Source organism: Saccostrea cucullata, unplaced genomic scaffold (assembly GCF_032062105.1).
Source record: "Saccostrea cucullata isolate Sc308-1 unplaced genomic scaffold, CSIRO_AGI_Scuc_v1 ctg2225, whole genome shotgun sequence".
NCBI lineage: Eukaryota > Metazoa > Mollusca > Bivalvia > Ostreida > Ostreidae > Saccostrea > Saccostrea cuccullata.
Window position 1 is genome coordinate 98,297 of NW_026928018.1, and position 22,940 is coordinate 121,236.

The window sequence follows — 22,940 nt, forward strand, 5'->3', positions numbered from 1 at the left end:
ATTTTATACAAAATATCAGATTCTTAAGATATATTCATTTAAACAAGAGGCCCATTGGTCTTACAGGACACTTGAGCATCATGCAACAACTTTCCAATAATTGAGTTTGGTTTATGTTTGAACACGTTTAAACTAGACACCATGGCATTCAAAATTTTGAAACCATTATTCATCATAACTATTCACATAAATTTAACATGTTTTCACTATAATCAATAGAACCCCGCCCTATCACCAGAACCCCTTACCCTGGGGCCGTAAAATTCACAATTTTGGAAGAGGCAACCTTAGCTTGCTTATCATAACTACATACTTACTTAGTTTATTTTAATACCTAGGAGCAGATATGACGAATTTCAAATAATTAATGTATTTTCACTATATAATTCAATAGAGCCACGCCTTAACACCAGAACCCCTGACCCAAGGGCTATAAGATTCACAATTTCTTGCTCGTCATAACTATGTGCTTACTTAGTTGATTTAATACCCAGAAGCAGAGAGATAGATTTTCAAAGAATTAATGTATTTTCACTATTTAATCAATAGAGCCCCGCCCTAACACCAGAACCCCTGACCCTGGGGCCTTAAATTCACAATTTTTTGAAGAGGCAACCTAGCTTATCATAACTATACTTAGTTAGTTTATGTAATACCCAAGAGCAAACAAGAAGATTTTGAAAGAAATAATGCACTTCTACTTTATGATCTATATAGCCCTACCCTAATCCTAGAACCCCTTACCCTGGGACCATGAATTTCAGAATTTTGGTTGAGGACTGAATGCTGATTAACATCATGCCAACAGTTTGCCTGCTAGATGTCCAGGATTAAAGAAGAAGATTTTTAAAGATTGCATTAAATTATAATTTTGGTGGTTTTTGCCCCACCCCTCAGGCCCCCCGGGCGGGGGGACCATGAATTTCACAATATTTGTTCCCTTTACCTATAGATGCTGTATATCAAATTTGGTTGGAATAGGCTCAGCTATTCCTGAGAGGAAGCTGAAATGTTCAAATGTTTTACGACCGTTTGACAACTAACGACGGCCGAAAACAGATAGCAATAGGTCACCTGAGTGACTCAGGTAACCTAAAAAATCAAAATATCTTTTAAAGTAGCCATGTACCTATCTTTTTATGTCCGCGTAAACTAGGTTTGGGGGGTATATAGTTTTTATCGTGTCTGTCCATTCGTCTGTTTAGCTGTTCCTCTGTTTGTCATTTTGTCTGTTTGTCCGCAAAAAACATTAACCTTACCCATAACTTTTGATTTAGTGGAGCTTTGACTTTCATATTTTACATGTGTATTTCTGTCAAGGCCTTACTTTGGATTCCACGAAAAAGATCCCTACCTGCTAAGTAGCCGGAGTATTAGGGATTGTTTTCATCTTTTGACCTTGAAGTTTGACCCACTTTTACACAAAAATTCCAAACTTTTACTTTTGTCATATCTTTTGAACAGTAGATATTAGGACTTCTATACTTAATATATGTATTCTTTGTGGCAAGACCTTTCATTGGGTACCAACAACTTTGACCTTGACTATTTCCGTACTAATGAAAACTTGAACCTTGGCCATAACTTGAAAGGTAAGGGCTAGAGCGTAAATACTTCACATTTGTAATCCCCGAAAAAAATACGCTTTCTTGGATACCAAGAACTTTGACCCTTTCACCTTGAGGTTTGACCTACCTTTAAAACAAAACATTGACCTTAATTTTTGAAGGGTTTGGACTAGGTCTTTCTTACTTGACCTAATCAATCCTTGTGACAAGATCATTTATTTGATAACAATAACCTTGACCCTTGACCTCGACCTTGAGTTTGACTCCTTTTATACAAAAAATCCAAACTTATACTTATAGTTCTCATTTTAAACCTATGCAACCGGCGGCAACATAGATTTAAAAAGCTTTTATTTATCATATAGGTCAAGGTCATCAACCTTGTTGTCATTTGCTTAAACTTCATTAGTGGAGCATGCATACAAAATATGAAGACTCTATCTCTTTGGGTTCAAAATTTATGTCAAAAGAAAAAAAAATTATTACCTTATAGGTAAAGGTCACAAGGTCATTGACCTTGGTGTCATATGAAAGAGCTTTATAAGTAGAGTATGCATACAATTAATGAAGCCTCTATCTTTCATGATCCAAAAGTTCTAAAAGGCTTTTTGTAACATATAGGTAACAGTCAAGGTCACCAGAACAGTGACCTTGTTGTCATTTGAAGGAACTTGATTAGTGGAGTATGCATAACAAATAAGAACCTATTAACTATCGCACAAAAGTTATGGGAAAGGTTAAAGTTGACAACAGACAGATATTCAGATAAACAGGCGAAACAAAACAATATACACCTAGGATCTATCGACTCTGTCGCATAATAAAAATACTTTTCATTACCCCATGACATTTAAAATGTTAGATTTCGTAAATGCAATATTGATATAGCATTATTTGTTCTTATAATTAAAAGAGCCAACGCAATTGCGACATAAAAAATGAATGCACAAGCCGTTCTTCCTTGTCTAATTATAAACCTGACGGGTAAATGACAGGTACTTGGATAAATTTAAGCCGATTAACCATGGCTATGACACTATATAGCTATTAATAAAATTCTTTTAAAAACTGAAAAAAAAATTTAAATAAATACTCAGATAGACACGAAAAATAAAAGGACAAAAAACTGGAGACAATGCATGTCATTATTAATTATAAATAACTTAATTATCCTGATGAGAAAAGCGGTGTTAGTTTAAAACTAAATAGTTTTCTCCGTCTTATTGAAATAGTTTTGTCAAAAAAAAAATGACATGATCGATCGCAAACGTCTTCAGAGTATCTTTTCTTTTTTAAAAACACTGTGCGCCCGGCCGCAACAAAGTTCTAAAAAGCAATTTTTAGCAAATAGGTCACACTCAAGGTCACACAACCATTGTCCTTGGTGTCATCTGAGATCACTTGAGATCACAGTGGAGTATGCATACCAAATATGAAGTCTCTTTTTCTCACGGTTCAAAACTTATGGCGAAGGTTCAAGTTGACAACAGACAGACTATTGGACAAACATACAGACAGGACAAAAACAACATGCGCCCCGAATAAATTCGGGTGCATAAAAACATATCGAAAAGATTAATTTTCATGGACATCAATGTTGTAATTTTTACTGACGGGGGTTAAAAGGCTGAAATTATTTAAAATGCGTACTTCCTGAAGCTGTACCCTTTAATTATTATTTAAATATGCAGGCAATACCATCTTTAAATTATAAATTAAAATTTCTTTGGTGTATAATTTGAATAAGACGATTTTAAAAAAATCGTGAGTGACTCAGGTGACCTAATTAAAAAAAATAATCAATTCATTCTACATTGTACCTCAAAAAATTTATTACCACATATTAAATGAGTCTCCTTAGTCCTTACATATGTCCTAAATGGCTATTTTTTTACGAGAATATTATTTAATGTTAATAATTAAAAAACTAACTATCTAGCACCTGCGTAAAACGTCCATTTACATGATGTAAAAAAAGCCGTTGCATTTAGATTTATGTAATGCAGTATCAATAAACCATTATTTAATGAATAAAAATCACAACACCCACGAAACTGCGAATTATCAGTTCGTGCAAAACGAAAAACTAAAAAAAGAAGACAAAACGATGAGTTTAAAAAAAAGACAAAAGCAAAAACATTTCTGTGTTGAAAAGTTTGACATCCTATGGAACCAGGTTAAATAGAAATTGGTTAAAACAGAATATAACAAATATAAGAGACTTTTTTTTCCTGCCCCCTATTCCCCTGAAAATAATCAAAGTGTTGTAAATGTTAGTATATCCCCCACTTGACAAGCGGGGGGGGGATATACAGTGATCGGGATGCCCGTCCGTACGTTCGCTGGTCACGCTAAATAATGCATATTTACGCATTATATATCACTATCAAACATAATATTACAAATTGGAACTGGATTGTTACACTTAGAAAAACTTTTTATTCTAAATCAACAAGAAATCAGAATATGTCCTCGTTTGGCATTTAAAAAAAAAATCAAATTGCTCTACATTGTACCTCAAAGAGATTTATTACCACATGAGATGAGTCTTCTTACATAGGTCCTAAATGGCTATATTTTTTACGAGAATATTATTTAAATGAAAAAAAAAATTAAAGGTCAAATTAGCAGCCACATAAAAGTCCATTAATATGAAGTCAAAAAAATTTCCCGTTGTGTCCATATTTATGTAATGTACTATTAATAAAGCATTATTTATTGTAATAATAATAATAACAGCAACGTAATTGGGAATTTTAAATAGAAACTAAATGTACGCGCAGCTCTTCCTGGTCTATTTATATGGTAACCGTGGCTATGACCCTGTAACAGTACCAATATATCTCATAGAACTTTTAAAATATGGACTAAATTGGTTCCTTTTAATACTCAGATATGTACATGTACGAAAAAATCTAAATAGACGAGAAATAATTTTTACAAATGTAATTATGAATGGCCTCTTTATCATGAAGGGGAAAAAACGATGTTCAACGGTATTCATTATTTGAAACTGTATCATTGTATTAATATTTAAAAAAGGGTGGTCAATCTCTTTTGACTAAAAAGGACAATCCCAACCGAAATGTTTCTTCGAAAATAACATGTTTCAAGTTTAACTGATAGAGCCTATAAGGTTAAAATGTATGTTTTTTAATTACTTATTTTTTAAAAAAAAATGGATCTGTATCTTCTCAAGAACTTTGAAATATGACCACAATACCTTCTTAGAATTATTAACCGGAATTTCATTTTTTCGCAATAATTTGAAAAAGACAATTCTGAAATTCGAGATAAAACACAGGTCATTTTATCCAGATTTGAGTTATTAAATTGTCAGATTTTTGTCAAAATTCTTTCTTTGAATTTCATTATATTTAGTATAATTTAGCAAACAATGGGGGTAAAATAACTTTATAAAGTATTCTGTAAACCAAAAAATCTAACATTTATAAGTACTTTCAAGTAAAGACTTCGCCTTTGATAAATGGACATGTAAACATTCATGTATTTTTATATTATTTGTGGTTAAAATCTGTTACAATGTACATATTTAAAAAAAGAGTTTTCAAGTATAAACACTCAAATTTAAAAATATATATTTATATAAATTTACTTAATAAAGTTGACGTCTAACTGAAAGAAAAATTAACATAATTTTTTTTCTTAAACTAAAAACAGTATCTTACCGAAATGCAAATCCCTACAGATACGTAGTAGGAACTAGGTAGTGATATCATTGCATGAAGCCGCTGTATATTTTAAAAGTTTTGTGAAGGAATAAAGGCACTTCCTGGTTCGTTAAACTGGTCTCCATAACCAGCACAGTGAGCACACTCAAAACAAGACTTTCAAAAACCGTTTTTTTTCTATTATAGGTTAAACTTCACAACTTTAAAATGAATATCAAAACTACATAAGGAATGAATTAATTGATAACATTAAGATGTTCACCATTTATTTCGCAAAATCAAAAGACTATTTAAAATACACTTTTACAAAACCATTGGATCGGAAACAGGTAAGGGTTAACGAAAAAAATGGTAATAAAAATATCTTGATATTTATTCTTCTACCCATGCAATAAATATTAGATTTGAAATTAATTATTGTCATTAATCATTACTTTAATCCGTGTTCATGGAAGATCTTTTTTCTATTGACGAAATACATGTATATATATCACTTTCTGAAACATATTTTGACAAAGGAACAAAGGAAACATAAGAATGGAATTCTAACTATAGCTGTATAGGTTTGATCGCCCCCTTGAACAAAAGAAAAGAGCGCCTCTTTTCTCGTAAACAAAAAGCTTTTTTTTTATCTTCTCCGGTTTCCTAAGTCGGTATATTGTCATTATTAAAATGCCACAGCGGAGAGTTACAATGAACATGTATCAGATGTTTTGTATGGTTTTCAGATTAAGCTACATTCCATTGTATATAGTTCATCCACTGTTTAATAATTATTCAGTAGCAGAGAAACGATGATTTCTACATGTATTTACCTATCTTACTAACGTTTAATTAGTAATTTAATACAAACTATTACTCTTGTAAAAAGTAATTATACATGAATGTAAACAAAACAGGTCAAAGAAGGAGGATTGATGTTGATTTACACTGGCCATGATTTTTTTTTCTAAAGCGCAGTTCGAATTTTTTTTAATCCCATTTAAATTTGATATATTTAAACATCTTTCAGAATGAAATTATCAGCTGATAACTTTCATTTCTATTTTGCACGATTATTTTCTCGTTTAAACAAAGTCGACGTCTCTTTTCAACATTCTATCAACAGGAAAGAAATGAACCTTGATAATGTTAACATTTCGGTCAGGAGTTCATATACGTTATTGATTGATATGTTTGAATAAATTTCCATACTTCATTCAGCATTCCTATGTTTAGGGACGGTCATTTAATTCTAAGAGCGGGGAGAGTGCTGACGATTTTTTTTTTTATTTGGACTACATATTTTCACTCCTATTATAGACAAATTATTCATTTTCAATACGATCAAGAAAAGAATTCTCGAGGACAGATTATTAAATTTTGCCACGTTACAATTTCTGAATTTTATGGATAATGCATCATGAGTTAAGGTCTTCAAACTTGTTATGTATTGAAGAACGACCCAGCACTAATTCAGCATCTTTTTTCTATGAAGTAATCAATGAGAAATATAGATGAGCATAAAAAATACATTAGAATTAAAAATATTATAGTTTACTTTAATAATAACTATAGAAGTACTTTTTAGTACTTTTTTCTCGTCTTATTAATTTATGCGTAGTTTTCTACTAGCGGATTGAACAACCAGAAGTCTCTGTCGAAACTGTAGCTCTACTGGTTTGTACTTATTAAAAACCATTGCACTATTTTATGTATCTTTGTGTAGTCTACTTGTGTGCCAACTTATTTTGAAACCAAACTAAAACTGTAGAAGGAGTAGCGTTTTTAAGGAATGTCACAGAAAATTCTATTTTTAGTAACCATGGCAACACCGTTCATCAAAATTAAAAACCGATGCACTATTCTATGTATCTTAGTGTAGTCTACTTGTGTGCCAAGTAATATTGAAATCAGACTAAAATTGTAGGAGGAGTAGCGTTTTGAAAAAAATGCTTACAGACAGACGGATGGACGCCGGACGCATTACTATCGCATAAGCTCTTCTGGTCTCTGACCACTAGAGCTAAAAATAGAGATTCCGCAGAATTATGAACTCGTTGGAAAAAGTACGTCTTCTGTATTTAAAAAAATCTGTTGATAACTCTGTTGTTTAAGTTTTGAATGCGTGATGTATGTCATTCCCCATGTACGTTTTTTTTTTAAATTGGTGTAGACTTTAAAAGGCAACTTGCAAGAAATTGCAGATTCGATAGACATTGATTTGTAATCAATTAGGAATTCACTTATTTATCGACGAACAGGAAAAAAAATAAACAGTTTAATGCAACTAAATTTCGGGATAGGTATATGTTCGGATAAGGAAAATTTAGGCCAGTAGAAAATATAAACTAGAAGTACTGTGAGAGATGAGCTCACTAAATGATACCCGCCGTCTCCCATATGGTTATAACAGGTGAAAAAGTCCATGTTTTGCTGTGGCCGGGAAACCCTAAATATGTGTCGGATCAAAAGTAAAATAGGAGGTGCACAATGGCTATATGTAATAATGATTCTGTGAAAGTTGCATCAAATTTCATTCAGTGGTATGATAGGAGTTGCGGATAAGAGATGGGTACCCCAAAGCGTAACAGACGGACGCACGTACAGACGGACGGAATTAACGATTACTATATATTCAAGCGGGGGGTATAAAAAAACTGGAGTTTTAATCGTCTTATTTTTAAACTGATAATCGCAAAACGACGAAAATGAAAAGAAGAGTAAGGCTCCCTGCTTTCTTTCATGTGAAGTTTCCAGAAGTACTAAGTATCTGTAGTATCGTAAAAGGAGTTACAGCGACATGGACGGCGAATTGTCTTTGACCAATTAAACCATATTAGATGCAAATATTATCGACTTTAGAAACAGTGGAAAAGGACAAAGCTTCATGCTATCGGATCTGTGTGTATGGACACGGTTTATAGCAAAATGAAGGGCATAAGGTGAACCCACGACAATTTAAACGTGTTTGCTCTAGTCCTGACTTCTACATGTATTATTAGTTACACAGTCCTAATACGGATTTCCATTTCACACCCTGTATGAATCCGAATTAGGTCATTAACTGACTGTGTAACGAATTTATCCAGCTGAAGACCTTTTTAGATAAAAAAAAAATATCTGTGCATATTATGAAAATGTTAAGTTTTAATCCAATAACAATCAACATTAAATATCGTTAAGGTACATAGGCGTCGGAACCGGGGGGGGGGGTGGGGGCTAGGGGGGGCTTAGCCCCCCCCCCTTTTTGTCCAAATATATACTTAGTATAGACATTGAACATATCTTCGTAAGTTTAGCCCCCCCCCACTTTCCACAGATACGTTTCAGTATAGGTTAAAATATGGGGAAAGTGGTGGTGTTTGGAAGAAAATTTTTGGTACTGGAGTTCGATTTTCAAATTACGCCTCGACGGAGACGTAATACGGAAAATTTCAGGGCGCCATGTGATTAGCTTTTATCCAATCAGTTATCGACAAATTTGTCGGAAGCAGGATAAAATAAGGTTATCTACTTTTGTTATCTCCATATATTTAGTTTTATATTTTGATTTGAGCAGCGCAATTAACAGTTGACAAACAGCCCTCTTATGTCAACACGAATACAAATAACACAATTTTACATACACGTATGTAGATTCTGTTGTTGCTGCATGCAATAAATGAATTTGATCGATCAGAAAAGAGGTATTTGGCAATCAAATACAAATTCTAGGAATACATGGATAAAAAAAGTTGAACATTTTCAAGAAGGTGGTTGATATTTAAACAATAAAATGCTTTCTATTTTTGTTATTACTGGAATGAAAGGAAGCAGCTGTTGCAGAAAAAATACATAACCCTTACGCGGGTAATGTAAATTTTTTCTGCAATAGCTGCGACCGTTCATTCCAGTAATAACAAACAAAGAAAGACATTTCATTGTTTATATTTATATCTGTTTAAATAATCAATTAAAGTAGGATTAAAAAGATTAATTATTGTATTAATGATGCGAACGTCTTTATACGTTTCATTGATGGAACAGCCACTGATTAAGAAATCTGTACAGGCGACATGCCTACTGTAGTTTATGCAGTGATGAACGCAATGGAGTTTCTTAAGAAATAAAGGAGAAAAATATTCAGTGGATGTAAATATAAAGAAATATTTAAAATTTATTTGTATGAAACAAAATTTTTTGTATGAAGCAATTCTTTTTTGTATGAAACAGATTATTTTCTTTCTGAAATAAGTTAGCCGAATACGATAATGACGTACATTTTAAATATGTAAAATTCGCTTAATTAATCATTATATGATTAATTAAGATCCAGTCCTTAAATAATGTTTTTCTGCCTTCTTCCGATTCAAGATGACAATATTTGATTGGTATAAAATCTACAAAAATTTTAACATGCATGTAAATGCTTAATTTTCAAAATATAAAACATATCTCATTGCATAAAAAAATTAATGATTCTCTAAAATTGACATTTTAGTCGGGCCTGTGCTAGTCAGTCGGCCCGGGGACAACTAAATAATTTTCTAAGATAGCCTTAATTGAATACATGTATTTATAAACCCATATATCATTGCCTACTTTGTTTTTAAATTTGAAATATCCTTCACTCTGTTGCGGGACAAAGTTAAATGAGGTTTACTTTAAAAGAAGCAATTTTGTAAAATTTATACTGTAGAATCATTCACCTTTATCATTTGCCAAGCTTCCTATACACCAATTAAAAAATTACATAAATGAAAAAAGTATTTCGTTCCAACTGGTTTCTAAATTATTCGTAAAAAAAGAAAAAAAAAATTGAACTAGAGGTACTGTGAGCAATGAGCTCACTAAATGATACCCCCGCCTCCCATATGAATAAAATGGCAGTTTCCATGTTTTGCTCTGGAAACTTCAAAATATAATTCAGACCAAAAAGTAAAATAGGAGGTGCACAATGGCAATATGTAATAAAGATTCTGTGAAAAATTCATTAAATTTCCTTCAGTGGTATGAGAGGAGTTGCGGATAAGAGATGGGTACCCCGAAGCGTAACAGACGGACGGACAGGAAATACCGATTAAAATATACCCTCCCGCTTTTCAAGCGAGGGGTATAATAAATGTAAATCTACAGTGAAGGCCTATAGCGAATGAGAATGGGACAATAAGACAAATCTTACCGTAACGATAGAGCCGTATCACCTCTATGTATAAAAAAGAAGTAATTTATGCATACACACAATAACACGCTTTACTCTGATAATCATGTTTTTAATTCACTTCCTCTTTTGGTGTTCAACAGGTCGGAGAGAATACTCCAAATCGGGTATTATCCGTGAAATCTCGTATAATACTCGATATTAGGGTATCGTTGAATCCGCGAAATCGGTTATTCCGTGCAACTTTCGATAACCAGAAGTCTCTGTCGAGACTGTAGCTCTACTGGTTTGTACTTATCAAAAACCATTGCACTATTTTATGTATCTTTGTGTAGTCTACTTGTGTGCCAACTTATTTTGAAATCAAACTAAAACTGTAGAAGGGGTAGCGTTTTAAAGGAATTTCACAGAAATTTCTATTTTTAGTTACCATGGTAACACCGTTCATCGAAATCAAAACCGATGAACTATTCTATGTATCTTAGTGTAGTCTACTTGTGTGCCAAGTTATATTGAAATCAGACCAAAACTGTAGAAGGAGTAGCGTTTTAAAGGAATTTCACCGAAAATTCTATTTTTAGTTACCATGGCAACACCGTTCATCAAAATCCAAAACCGATGCATTATTTCATGTACATGTATCTTAGTGTAGTCTACCTGTGTGCCAAGTTATATTGAAATCAGACCAAAACTGTAGAAGGAGTAGCGTTTTAAAGGAATTTCACAAAAAATTCTATTTTAGTAACCATGGCAACACCGTTCATCGAAATCAAAAACCGATGCACTATTCTATGTATCTTAGTGTAGTCTACTTCTGTGCGAAGTTATATTGAAATCAGACCAAAACTGTAGAAGGAGTAGCGTTTTAAAGGAATTTCACAGAAAATTCTATTTTTAGTAACCAAGGCAACACCTTTCACAGAAATCAAAAACCGATGCACTATTCTATGTATCTTAGTGTAGTCTACTTCTGTGCCAAGTTATATTGAAATCAGACCAAAACTGTAGAAGGAGTAGCGTTTTAAAGGAATTGCACAGAAAATTCTATTTTTAGTAACAATGGCAACACCGTTCATCGAAATAAAAAACCGATGCAATATTCTATGTATCTAAATGTAGTATACTTGTGTGCCATGTTATATTGAAATTAGACCACAACTGTAGAAAGAGTAGCGTTTTTAAGGAATTTCACAGAAAATTCTATTTTTAGTAACCATGGCAACACCGTTCATCGAAATTAAAAACCGATGCACTATTCTATGTATCTAAGTGTAGTCTACTCATGTGCCGAGTAATATTGAAATAAGACTTAAACTTTAGGAGGAGTAGCGTTTTGAAAAATTGTTCAGACTGACAAACAGACAGACAGACGAACGGACGCATTACTATCGCATAAGCTCTTCTGGTCTCTGACCAGTAGAGCTAAAAACTAAAGAATAAGGAAACGGCGCATTATGCCAGTAACTGTAACTTGTACATCAGTATCTTGTAGATTTATTTTTATCAAACCTAATTCATATACGGTTGTCAAATAAGTTTAAAATCACACGACAAATACTGCTGGGGTAACAAAGACTAGAGGACACAACGGCGTTATTATTTTTCAATGTAATTTCTAAAAACAAATAACTACACTTCGTTTGTCTTTATTTCCCATAAAAGTATTCCATATACTTATTTCTCTAATTTGTGCACTATTCAAAAAAAACGTGAAATTTTAAAGAAATAAAACGACGACTAACGCCGTGTTATGTATTTTTACTGAAAAATGTATGGCGTCCCTTTCTCGTGAAATATTAATTACTCCTAAAAGTTACAGAGTACAGTATAAGCGAGTCATAATTGTATATCTCTGCCATAATAGAATACCAACGTTATTATAAAGAAGAAAATAAAATAAGATTAAATAAATACCCACGGGAAAACAGTTTGAAAATAGCTAATTGAAGGCGAGTATCTTTAAAATGTCAATTTAGCATGACATTTTTATTCAAAGACACCGTAAATTTTTTGGTTGCATTTCAATCGATACAAGATATGCTATTTTACCTTTATTTTATGCATTTGTGTGAAAATTGAGAGCAAGAAGTCATATGAACAGGATTTTCTTGTTGTTTTTTTTTATTTTTGGGGGGGAGGGGGGTATAAATAAAAGTCAAATGTGTACATTTTTCATGAGCTTATAATATATTGAATTTCTCAATAGATCGAGGTACAGTCATATTGAAATATGAATTACATAGTCAAGTTTTCACATTTCTTAATGTTTTTATGTTTATGAACATGTAAATGAACAAACTGAAATAATGGAGTGTTCAATTGCCTTGGAAACTCTTGTCTCACATTTTGGGAATATAATTCCTCATCGGACATTAAAATTTCATAAAAATCGTAGCCACTTCCTTTCTTTATTAAACTATTTGATAGTCAGGGTAAATTGTACCTGTTTACCTTCTATATTTTTTTTATATCACTATCTTATACCTCATTATAATACGCTAATACAACGCTATCTGATTGGTTCTAGATAATATGTCACAGTTTTCTTTTAGTTATTTTATCTATGATACGTATTACTCATGGAAATAACTTTTCCTAATACTCATCTATATTGAAACCAGAAGTTTCTGTCGAGACTGAAGCTCTACTGGTTTGAACTTATAGCAAAGGAAGAGAAAGTACTTAAGCAGCTGGGATTTGAAACTTTATAAACAGCATTAAATAGAATAATGATCGTTGATAAAGTCTCTTTATGTTCTTAGTGTAGTCTACTTGTGTGCCAAGTTATACTGAAATCAGACCAAAATTGTAGGAGGAGTAGCATTTTGAAAGAATTTCACAGAAATTTCTATTTTTAGTAACCACGGCAACACCGTTCATCAAAATCAAAAACCGATACACAGAATTATGTATCTTAGTGTAGTCTACTTGTGTGCAAAGTTATACTGAAATCAGACCAAAACTGTAGGAGGAGTAGCATTTTGAAAGAATTTCACAGAAATTTCTATTTTTAGTAAGCACTGCAACACCGTTCATCGAAAATCAAAAACCGATACACAGAATTATGTATCTTAGTGTAGTCTACTTGTGTGTCAAGTTATATTGAAATTAGACCAAAACTGTAGGAGGAGTAGCATTTTGAAACAATTTTACAGAAATTTCTATTTTTAGTAACCACTGCAACACCGTTCATCGAAATCAAAAACCAATACACAGAATTATGTATCTTAGTGTAGTCTACTTGTGTGTCAAGTTATATTGAAATTAGACCAAAACTGTAGGAGGAGTAGCATTTTGAAACAATTTTACAGAAATTTCTATTTTTAGTAACCACGGCAACACCGTTCATCGAAATCAAAAACCGATACACAGAATTATGTATCTTAGTGTATTCTACTTGTGTGCCAAGTTATATTGAAATCAGACCAAAACTGTAGGAGGAGTAGCATTTTGAAAGAATTTCACAGAAATTTCTATTTTTAGTAACCACAACAACATCGTTCATCGAAATCAAAAACCAATACACAGAATTATGTAACTTAGTGTATTCTACTTGTGTGCCAAGTTATATTGAAATCAGACCAAAACTGTAAGAGGAGTAGCATTTTGAAACAATTTTACAGAAATTTCTATTTTTAGTAACCACGACAACACCGTTCATCGAAATCAAAAACCGATACACAGAATTATGTATCTTAGTGTAGTCTACTTGTGTGCCAAGTTATACTGAAATCAGACCAAAACTGTAGGAGGAGTAGCATTTTGAAAGAATTACACAGAAATTTCTATTTTTAGTAACCACGGCAACACCGTTCATCGAAATCAAAAACCGATACACAGAATTATGTATCTTAGTGTAGTCTACTTGTGTGTCAAGTTATATTGAAATTAGACCAAAACTGTAGGAGGAGTGGCATTTTGAAAAATTGTTTACAGACAGACGGACGGACGCCGGACGCATTACTATCGCATAAGCTCTTCTGGTCTCTGACCAGTAGAGCTAAAAATGTGTTTAAAAAATAAACACGAATTCTAGTTACTTGTATAGTCTTATATTGTGTTAGAAAATAATAGGTTGATTTTTGTTTACCTACAATGTATATGATTTTTATTTTATGAAAAAATCTTCCCTACGATTAAAAATATATGACCGAGTTTAATTATAACCGACCGTGACATTCAAAGAGAGGTCTCTCGGACACATGTAGAACATAGTCGAGGTTGTTTTTTTTCAGAGGATTTTCAGAAGCCTTGAGCCCCCCCCCCCCCCTCCTTTGAAGTCGCGAAGAAATGGTAAAATATTGATGACTTAGCGAAATTAAACGATCAACAGTGATGTTCTCTCAAAAGCTGTATTCATGAAACTATAACTGTCTCTGCTAAAATGTTGAAGACATATTCTGCCAATATGTTTGAATGATAAATAAAAAAAGAAAAGATTTTCAAAAAAAGAGAAAGAGGGTTCTTTTAGCCGAAATTTTAGACATTTTTATCATTACATTATTTATACATTCATGAATAAACTTCATTTTATGCACAAGATGACTGTGAAAGTAATTAATGACGCATAATAAGATGCGATAGACAATCCCTTGTTTATACATGGCATCATATCTGGTGTGAAATGTGTTTCCGTATAATTTGATTTATTTACAGATTGTTCATGTTTGTCGTGTTTATGTGGAATTATTATAAATTCCCGAATTCTGATACTTTACAATTATGTTGTGTTGGGAATGAACATTAGGAAGATGCATATACTTACAACATAAGGAAAAATATATAGCAAATCGAACGCCTTTTTGTGTGCAGATCATGAAATGTACTGAGCTCCACGGGTATTTGTTGTCCCGAGCGCATTAATCTTGACGCCCAAATTCTTACTTGGCTAGTGATACCTTTAGAAAACATGTGTATCAAGATGAAAGTTAACTCGACAACATGCGCCATCCCATTGTTTAAGTTTTATTAGGTGATTACACCTCCTATACCCGATTTCGCGGATTCAACGATACCCTAATATCGAGTATTATACGCGATTTCACGGATAATACCCGATTTCGAGTATTCTCTCCGACCTGTTCAATGTGTTCGTGGACTTGCCTTACATCAGCTTTAAAAATGTTTGTTAAAAAAAGTTTCTTTCGAAAGAGATTTCTGATTCATTTCATTCTTAAAATGCCTATCTCTCGAAATTTCCTAAATAAAGGTTGATTTAAAACACATTAAAATATGAAGGAGCTGTTAAATATTACCTTGTTTCGATTGATAAATGAATAACAAAAGTTAAATTTTGCTATCGCAGCAAACACGGTCAACATCAATCAAGTATTTCTATATTGAAAAAAACATCCCAATTTTTTGTGTATTTTTTTTCATACCCGCCTCCTTCTCCCCTATCGATAATCAAAATGTAATAAATATACACCATTTCATTTTTTCTTCTGTCCATCCTTATGGCTTTTAAGTATGATATATGAAAAATCATTCTTTATTTACAAAAAGCGGTATCTCTTTATACTCAAATTATTGTACTAGGAAGTATAGCACGGATTTATGTTGGTATGAACTTCTTTTCAAACTATTGTCGAAAAAAAGAGATGGGACATTCCCTCGTTATCTTTAAAGTAATCTGTGACATTTCAATTTTCTTCACAGGTTATAATTTTGTCACCATTTAAATGCCACGGCAGAGAGGTTACAAGATACTTGTAATCAGATAATGCATCAGTTCATTGTGTAACAATAATCCACAGTTTAATAACTATTTCAGAGTTTAACAGTGCATTCAGGTAAGAGATCACATTACATTAAACATGAGCGTACATATATGCAATGTTAAAAAAAAATTATCACGGGATGAATTTAACTAAATAAACACATAACTTTTGTGTATCCATTGACCTGTTTTACCTGTTTCAGTAATGTGATACATTCTCTGCTGAAATCTAGATAATTAACGAAATCAAATGTAATTCATTCTTTCGTTAACGGATTTGAGCCCTCAGGTTTCGCAGGCGTACATCTTGTTTTCCGCGCGAAAATGTCAAACATCGAGATTATGTGCGCGATCAAAATTCGGACGGAGCGATCATAAAGTTTGTAGAGATTATGAGATCTTATACTTAGCGACTTTTGATTAATACGGTACAAGACTTAATGTAATTTATTAAGATTTGTTTTTGTCAGATATATTCGAAAATTCGCAGCACAGTTAAGGTTACAAATGGAAATATCGGGGATTTTTTAAAGATAAAAAATACATATTTTATTAAAAAAGGCGATTCTATTTAGGACTTCACTGATATAAAAAAATGTAATGTGGTTCAAATCTACATGTGGAGGACAATTAAATTTGTCACGTGACGTCGAAGTCATATAATTTTAGGAATTATACCTGCAGTTTATAGGTCATCTATAAATTCCAATATTGCAATGGAATAACCAAGTTAAAAATTTTAGTTTAATTTATAATCCTTTTCAACACTAAATATAGTTTGTGAAAATTGCTACGAACCTATATAGATTCCCATTATAATTGCTGAAATTTAAATTGCTCGACGGCAGGTTTAATATAAAATTAAATTCAAAATGTCTAAAAATGAAGCTTGAAAAGTAAATCTTTAAATTCTTAAATTCTTAATTGAAGATTACGGTGTCAACAGATGTTCATAGACAAAAATCAGCATGCATTACCTTCGGTTTTAGAAGGATATCAATTGATGAAAATTCTTGGGTGATACAAAAAGTATTTTAAAAATACTTTACATATATTCTGATCGATGTCACTTTTATCTAATATTATTTTGAAGGCAGGTACACAATATATATAGACATTAAAAAAATAACACACAAACCTTCAGGAACCGGGAACCATAAAAATCCATGGAAACGACAAAGAATATCAAACTATGTCTTAAAGGTCCCTTAGAGTTCTCAGAAAGGTCATATAAAAAGTCAGAATTTTTACCTCTGACATAAAAATATTTTAAAATTGCATATCAGCAATTGCGGTTCATTTTAATCTAAAAAGAAGGGTCAGCGCAGTGTTTTAAACTCGACATCCAGGGGTGACAGCTGGTAAAAGTTGTCAGCCCTGCTAAATATCAACAAGCCCTGAGAAAATAGTTGGCATATGTTTATTTATTTATTTATTTATTTTTTGCCTAATCTACATCACTGTCAGAGTCTAAATCTGAAAAGTTTTAATCTTAATCAGAGTCAATTGATGATTCCCCCTTCCTGTTTGAGGGTACTTTAGCAGCTTCTCAGCTTCAAGTTCCACAGACCAATGGTCCCCGTGTACATATACCATTGTATGGCCAATAAGTGTCCCGTCACCTCATTCAAAATGAACATATTGGAGCAGCACATGCTGCAGAAACATAAAGGCCTACATGGGTGCTGTTTTACGAGAGTCATCTCAAATCCGCGATCCTTGGGGCATTGGTCTTCCATTTCCGACGGTGCATCAGGAAGCCCGGGATGAGGCTGCACGGAAAAGTCGCGCGTTGCCTGTGAAACCCCTTTGTCGTCTGACAGAGGCTTATAATGCTCCAGACCAGAAGCCACAGTTCTACTGACATGATTTATAATTTCGTCAAATTATATGTATCCTGAAACGAAAAATTTATTGTAAAATTCTGTTTTTTAAAGGGAGGATGTAATGGTTTGAATTTTTATTTCATAACCCTCCTTCCGTATTTCATATTTTACAAGTATTTGCTGGTATTTCAGTCAAACCCTTTTATAATAAGTTAAGTCATGAGTTGACATTTCATATGTTTTACTTTTTAAACAGGAAGTGTCATCCATGTTGACAGTCTTTCCGTAGTACTTTTGATAGCTGTTTTTTTTTGATTGGTTAAGTTAGCTTTAGGATCTTTCATATTTATTGGTTTTTATTTTGGGCCTAACAAGGGTATTTAAAACCGTGTTCGTGTAGTTTTCTTAACTTGGGTTGGAAAAACACAACCTCATGGTCAGTTCCTCTTTACTGTGCTAAGAAAACCTCCTGGTTCACGAGCACTATTTGATTAATTAGATTGCTAGGAAAACCTCATGGTTTAATAGTACTCTAAGTCTTGGCTTAGCTTTAGTTTACGTTTTTTCACAAGTTCTTGGGTTTTGTTGGGAAACAGTTAGGATGAAGGTTTTAAAAAGTAAATTAATTTCCCCTTTCCAAGTCCAGCCTGGTCTAGGGATATGTAGATAACAGGTTTACTGAAAACGTATTACATTTGAAGGTGTTTTCTTTTGAGCTTTTTTGGCGGAAGGAAACTTCCGCTTATTCAAGTACAACGCTAAATGTCTTAAGCATATATACATTAATAAGAATATTAAGAAATGCGCTTAATCAAATCTACGCTCAGTTGCTCAAAATCCTTTTCCGCCAAATATCGTAGACGCTGAATTTAATATGTTTTCAGTATTTTCTAGAAGCACTATTTATTTTTAGCTCTTCTGAACCAAAGGCTCAAAGACCTAATGCAATGGCCATTTGTGCGTTTTGCGGTGTGCGTTAACTTTTTAGAATATGGGCCATAACTCAAGAACCCCTTGGCCAATTATTGTCCAATTTGTCACAGGTTATCCTTGGCCCAAGGGCTATTATTTATACTAAAACTAGGGATGGGACCCTAAAACAAGGGGAGATAATCACGAAAATAAAACCAAAAGTACTGGTTGCTAAAAAACTTCTCCAGAACCACCAGGCAGATTTTCACCAAACTTACATACAAGGGTTGGGATATTTTGAAGATTAAAAATTGTTCAAGGCATGACCCTGGGGCAAGGGCGTGGTCTCAAGGTCACTTCGAAGTTGACCAAAATTTACACTTATTAAAAACATTGATATTTGGCTTACTATAAAGACTGGGATCATCAAATCTTGTAAGTTGATGCATCTCAGGACTTGACATCATGTTAATACAAAAGTAGGTAACGGTGACCTACTTTTTAAATTTTACGGGCTTTTGTTGTCAAATTGATTTCGAGGCATATTTTGGACAATTTAAGGCATATGATCATAAAACTTTGTTAGTTGGTGCATCTTGGGTCCACAAACAACATCAACTTAAAAGTAGGTCATTGTGACCTACTTTTTGAATTTTATGGCTAATCTTTTCTAAAACATTTAATCCCATTATTTCGAACACCGAGAGGTTTAGAATCACCAAATCTTGTAAGTTGATGCATCTTGGGGCCTTAAAACATATTTATCAAAAATTAGTCACTGTGACCTACTTTTTGAACTTTTGAGGCATTTCTTTTCAAATTGTTTAAAAGGCATATTTTGAATACTATTAGAGCTATGATCATCAAATTTTGTTAGTTGATGCATCTTTGGTCCTCAGAAAATGTCAACCAAAAAGTAGGTCACTGTGACTTACTTTCGACATTTTATGGCTAGATTTCAGTATCTCGGGTACTAATTGGCTTAGAATCATCAAAATTTGTCAGTTTGTGAATCTTGAGATTTGGGAGATTAACAACCAAAAAGTAGGTCATGGTGACCTTCTTTTGACATTTTATGGCTATATTTAAGTATCTCAGGTATTTAATGGCTTAGAATCATCAAACTTTGTCATTCGATGCATCTGGTTTTCAAAGTATGTCGACCAAAAAGTAGGTCACAGTGACCTATTTTGGACATTTTATGGCTAGTTTTATGTATCTCAGGTACTAATTGGTTTAGAATCATCATTTGTCATTTGATGCAACTTATGTTTTTGGAGCATGTTGACCAAAAAGTAGGTCACGGTGACCTACTTTTGAATATCTCACGTACTGATTGGCTTAGGATCATCAAACTTTGTCAGTAGATGCATCTTGGGATTTAAGACAATTTAGGAATTTTTGCTCTTCTGCTAGGTTGATTCATTTAGAGAAGAAGTGTTTTAAGGGGTAAGGAGTAAGAATGGGTTGGGCGTTCTGAATTTAAATTTAATAATGACTTTTTAGTTTTAATTTAAGAAGAGTCAGGGTTAGTTTAAGGATTTTTAGGAACTTTTGGAATATCTGTGGAATTTTATAGGAAGTTTTGGTCAAGTTTTAGTGAATTTTAACTGAGAAACTGGACTTGGTTAAAATTTGCTGGTTGTTTGAATTTTTGGTAAATTATTGTTAAATCTTAGAATTACTTGAAATTGTTTAGGTAATTTATACATTTAGCTAAGGAAGCTAGTGTATTTCTAAATTTTGCTACTGTTTTTAACTGAAATTCAGACTTAAGAAATTTGCAGGAATTACTGGTGTTTGAAATCTGTTAGGAATTGATTAGGTTTAAGGGATTAAGTTTTAGGTATTGGTTTTTACTTTCATCCAGGAGGTCTGGGAGGAAGTTTTGAGAATAAGTAGTTTTGTGAGTTGCATTGAGGTTGGTTTTAGACAGATAAGTCAGGACTAATAGGTGACATAGACACACTGAGACAGAGCTTAGAATTTGTTTGTTGATTGTTCATTTGTCTCATTTCAAGTACAGAGATTTACAAGGTTTTATCAAAGTGTGATTTTCCAACAAGATGGAAATATTGTGGGATATAAAAGAGTGAGAACAGAGTAATGAGATATAAAATGTGTATTCAACAATTTTAGTGACTTTCCTTAGGTCTAGGTTGTAATGAGTTTGACATATAGAGAAGTAAAACAGAGATTTCGTGTATTAATAAATTTAATGTAACTTAGAGAGCGCGGGTTAATAAAAGGAGGTTTAGGTTTTGGGCAGTGGTGTATTATCTGAGTTCATTGATTAAAGGGAGATAATTTAGTGTGTTGTGAAATAAGATTTAAGGGTATTGAATTTTGAACCACTGTGCCATACTATCCCTCCTGAGCTCGGGTTGAGATGTGTAACGCAAGCCTTGCCACGAAAGATACGACAGCCCCCATAGACAGAGTGAGGGAGTGCGGTCCAAGAGTAGTAGAGGATTGTGCTCCCCACCCCGTTACACTTGGCGTCGCCGGTAGGATTTGTACTTCTTTTTTTTTTTTAAACAGAGTGGCTCCACAAATCCAGTGACCTCCGATCACTTGACTCTACACTACAAAAATGTTTCGGCGGTGTGAAAGAGGTATATTTTTATAAATTGATTTATGATGAAGAAATAATTTTCTTATAAGAGAGGCAAAGCCTCATCAGGAGTTTATTTGCATTATGCATTTATGTATCTACACATAATATTAAATTAAATTATTTAATTGTTGAGATGAAATATCACCTAAGTTGTTATTGTCGTTTGTAGGACACAATAGGTAATTATGAAACCACATCCTTTGCAAGGATGAATTTTATCAGTTTTCTTTTTAAATGTCGTATACAGGGGTTGTATTTTGTGACAAACACAAGAGGAATTCATTTTTTCTTGATGTCACTTTTACTTTTTAGGGTTTTCTCTCAGCTATAATCACTATACATTTTGCATGTTAGATTTGATTTCAATTTTATCGTATCCTCTTTTTAAGAGATTAATCTCAAACTCACGCAGAATTTCATGCAAAGTCATTTCATTGCTTGTATTTCTCATATGGCGTATTGTTTCACCTTTGATGAATTAAACCATTAAACCAACTAACACATTCCAATATTTGGAACGAAATAGTGCACATAATTCCTCTGTTTTTAAAGGATTCATCAAAGGTGAAACAATACGCCATAGGAAATGACCAGTCAGATGAAATGTATTTGCATGAAAGCCTGCGTGAGTTTGAGATTAATCTCTTAAAAAGAGGAGAACGATAAAATTGAAATCAAATCTAACATGCAAAATGTACCGCTAATTATGCAGAGAGAAAAGCATGGCAAATCATCAAGAAAAAAGGAAAACCCTTGTGTTTGTCACAAAATACACCCCTGTATACGACATTTAAAAAGAAAACTGATAAAATTTGGCACATCTTCAAAGGAAGAAGATGAACCAAAAAGACGGTCATCGAATTGGCATTGTGTCTAGGACCAATAAAAAATTTTCTCAACCAACCCACAAACAATTAAATAATTTAATTCAATATTATGTGTAGATACATAAATGCATAATGCAAATAAAGTTTGATACAACAGATTTGAGGCTGTAGCCCATTATTTGAGCATCATAAATCAATTTATAAAAATATACCTCGTTTCAGACCGCCGAAACACTAAATTAGTGTAGAGTCAAGTGATCGGAGGTACGAGGCTGATGGGAGCCACCTGTTTAAAAAAAAAAAAAGTCCTCAGTAACTACACACGTCTACTGAAGGAGCTACAAAGCAAATTTGGTGAAGTTGAGACTAATTAACTCTACATAATGCAGTTTACCCGCAGAAACCAACAGCCTGGTGAATCAGCTGAGGAGTATGCTACTGAGCTTAAACGTTTGTATGATAAAGCTTACAAAGACAGAGGCATCTCAATCAGACAAGAGGATTTGTTACGGAGATTCCTCCTAGGACTTCGTGACCAGAAGACAAGGATTTATGTTGAACTGAATAAGGAGCCAGAGACAATCGAGGATGCGGTATATCACGTGGTACATTACTTGGAGACCACCAGATATCCCCATAATCCAGAAGACAGTGACA